The sequence below is a fragment of the Carassius auratus genome, chromosome 25 (assembly GCF_003368295.1).
Source record: "Carassius auratus strain Wakin chromosome 25, ASM336829v1, whole genome shotgun sequence".
NCBI classification, from domain to species: Eukaryota; Metazoa; Chordata; class Actinopteri; order Cypriniformes; family Cyprinidae; genus Carassius; species Carassius auratus.
Window position 1 is genome coordinate 4,689,567 of NC_039267.1, and position 4,116 is coordinate 4,693,682.

Genomic DNA, 4,116 nt, shown 5'->3' on the forward strand with positions numbered 1-4,116 from the left:
AGAGTTTGTGTGTGTGTTTGTGTGTGTGCTTGTGAAGGATTTGGTTTCTTAGGATGTAGTTAATTAATCGTATTCTTGGTTTGAAACCAGTAGCTTGGTGAAAGATTTGCTATCAACTGGTTCATTTATATAAAATATATCCAGATCTTGATTTCAAGGAAAACTATTCTTTTTGTTTTTCTTTCAGTGTGCGTCCTGCTATGGCAGCAGCAGTGTTCAGCTCTTTGGGAGGGGTCCTGGTGGCGATTACATGTCCCTTTTCAGTTACAGAGGGCCCAGAGGGGCCCCTCGACCACGTCTGGCCTGCCACGCTCCAAAGATGACACTGCGTCAGATTTGTCGCATGTTGCGTATAATGCGCCAGCTGCGAAATAAAGAAGCAGCAGCAGCCGCAGCCGCAGCCGCCAGGTGAGGCTAACATTCCCAAACACTCATAATAAAGGCATTGCTCACCAAAAAAAAAAAAAAACTAAATTCTATCTTCCTGTAGTTCTTTTGTACAGTGCTTTTTCATTCAGTTAAAGTTAATGGTGACTATGGCTAATCCAGATTAATTTTCATTGTACTCACAAAAAGCAATGCCAACATTCTTGCTAAATATTATTAAAGGGGGGGGGGTGAATTGCTATTTCATGCATACTGAGTTTTTTACACCGTTAAAGAGTTGGATTCCCATGCTAAACATGGACAAAGTTTCAAAAATGAAGTTGTACGTTTGAAGGAGTATTTTTGTTCCCAAAATACTCCTTCCGGTTTGTAACAAGTTTCGGAAAGTTTTTTTCGAGTATGGCTCTGTGTGACGTTAGATGGAGCAGAATTTCCTTATATGGGTCCTGAGGGCACTTCTCCCGGAAGAGCGCGCGCTCCCGTATTAGCGAGGCTGAGCACAGACATTTCACTGATCAGAGCGAGAGCGTTGCGAAAAGTCACAAAAGAAGTGTGTTTTTGGTTGCCAGGGTAAGACAACCCTGCACAAATTACCAAAATAAAACAGCATTAAGGGACCAGTGGATGGAGTTTATTTTTACAGAGCATCAACGGAGTTGTGCAAGTGTTTGTGTTTGTTCCCTGCATTTCGAAGATGCTTGGTTTACAAACATGGCCCAGTTTGACGCCAGATTTGCACATCGTTTATTTCTTAAGGATGATGCAATCCCAACGAAAAAGGGTCACGATCGTGTGTTGGAACCGCAGGCGGTGAGTAAAACTGCTTAAAATATCTCTGCCTCCTTGTTAGTGCGTCCCCTCCCATGCCGGAGACCCGGGTTCGAGCCCCGCTCGGAGCGAGTCGTTGCTGCTGCTGCTCTCGTTCAGTTTCAGCCTCGGGATCTGATTCTGGATCATAAATAAACGGCTGAATCTGACTGTAAGCCATGGTTTGTTTTGGATGATGGGTTTTCCCTCACGGTAATGTCACAGCTTCCACATCCTCTCAACGCAAAAGCCTATTCGCGCTCGTGATTCTTTAGCTCCGCCCACACGTCACGCCTCCAGCCGATCGTGTTTTTCCGGGAAAAATTGGTACAGACTATCTTTCTCTTATGAATATAATAAAACTAAAGACTTTTTGGAGTTATGAAGGATGCAGTACTACTCTATAGGTACTCAAGATTAACAGGATATTGAGTCAAAACGAGCATTTCACCCCCCCTTTAAATATAAATGTAAATAAATATAACTATAGATATATCCCTTTTTTTGCATGAAAGAAAATTACAGATTACAGATATTATATATGTAGTATGCAATTATATATTTTCTTTTATTTTTTATTTTAATGATTCTTTGAATAATTTTTTTTTTTTGTTCAAAACACTGATTCATTCAATTTCAAAACATCTTTATGAGCGAAACATCTTAATGGAGCCCCACAATGTGCACAATTTACTAATTTGTTCCCTCGGTTTACTAAATCATGCAAACAGTTTACAAATTTGCTAGCAACAACTACAATTTGTCAGTTACTTTGTCTATTTTTGATTCGCCAGTAAAATTGTTCCAAACAAACCTGCTGCAGTTAAGTGTAAACATTCATTTCATCAGTGCAGAACAAACTCTTCATTGTTCTATAGAACAAAACTACTGTTAATTAAGTGATTCAGTGACTCGCTTTTAAAGACATGTTTCACTTCTGAATGAATCAGTATTAAGGAGAAACTAATCAGTTGAGTGAACGATACAATGACTCATTAGTAAACAGGATTCGTTCTCGAATAATTTGGTGTTTTGAAAAAATATATATATATATTATTCAAAGATTCTAAAACACTTGCTGGCGTAACCTGCAGACTGACAGTTTGTAAGCAATGTGCACAGACAACCAGAGGAGAAATTAAAATAATGAAAAGTCCCACTGCTGTTTGTACTCACCGGGAAATGAATCAGCTGATTATGTTTTGGTTTTTTTACCTTCTGTGTTTCTGATTTTACAGAAAACAAGCCTCTCCTCCCAGTTCACCTATGATCAAATCGGATAAGCGTTGTTTACCTGCCTGCTTTCGGCGCAGACGTAGTAACAACATAAAAAGAGTGAGTTAAGCATCCAGCATCTCCAAAACCTCCCCTAACAACTTCAGCCCTGTGGGAGTTTACAAACTGGGCAATGGAGCCAGACCTTATTCTACACAGAAGACGTAAAGTGAGGGACCAAGACATTGTTCTACAATCTCGTTGGATTCTTTTGTCGGGAGGATTTAACATGCAACAAATCTGGGTTTAATTGGAAAGAAGCAGCTCTTTAGATGCCATGAGTGCTGGAACTCTTCACACAGGAGTTGTTGTTTTTTTACACAATTCTTTTTTTTCTTGGACGTTTGGACTTGAATTGTGAAATCTATGAAATTCCAGTTATGGTCAAACAGTTTTGTGTGCTTCTGTCTGTAATTAAACCAATGGAAAGTCCTCATCAGGTGGGAAATAGGACGCAGCTATTTGTTTGTTTATTTATTCATCTGTTTGTTTGTTTCTGTGTGCGATGGGGGCCCAAGCTTCCCTCTCTCTCAAAGAAGTGTGATGGAAACTTAGCTACCGGCGTGCATTACCGTGTGGAAACTAAAACTGTGTGACAACATTGTGAATTTACTGATTTCCTGTTTATACGCATTTGAATAACCTTTCAATAATAAAAAACCTGTGAGTTAAAAATTTGAGTGGAGTTCACATGATTCAGCACAAATAATTATTAACTCACCATTAGATACTTTCACAAGTTTATCTACATAATTTTTACATCTTTTATGGTTTTACCACATATGTCACGTGCATAGCATGACCGACTGTAAGACAAACAGAACATAACTGAACAAAGGGAAAATCCCTGAACTGAAGTTTTCAAAAATCTAAAAGTGTTATATTTGCAATGTATTCCCTCTTTTTGGAGAAGGTTTAAATCTTGACCACTTTTAAGTGGTAAATCTTGACCACTTAAAAGTAATTATTTAACTGCTAAGAATTGTTCCGATAAGAGAAATGAAGAAATATTTCAAATTGAGACAAGAAAAAACAAACAACAAAACAACTTATATTTTCTTATAACTAACTAATAGCAAAAAGCCCAAGCTGCTTTTTTCCATACATTGAAAGTGAATGATGACCGCAGTGGTTAGAGAAAACAACTTGAATTTCAGCCTGTTGCCCACACAGAGCTATCATATAGCTTCAGAAGACTTGTAATATAGTGCTTGAGCCACATGAACCACTATTATGAAGAATCTATGGTACTTCAAAAGCTTGAAATCCGTTGGTCACCATCCACTTTCATTATCCAGTATGAAAGAAAGTTGCATGAAGATTCTTCAAAACATTTCCTGTTTTATTCCACAGAAGAAATAAGTAATCTGGGTTTAGAATGACATGAAAAAAAGTGAATAAATAATGTCAGAAATGTTATTTTTGGGTGAACTGTTCCTTTAAGTGGGTAAGCTCACCTCATGGTTCTGCTGCTCAAGACTTTCCACTGACAAAGGGCAGGTGGGTTTGTCATCATCCCCGCTGACCGGACATCACAGACCGTGGTACAACCAAGCAGTGCTGAAAATTTCATGGCGAAGATGTTTTCTGAACATGAGAGTCAGGTTGTAGGACAGGAAGTAAGGGATCAGGTGAAGTTTATCCTGC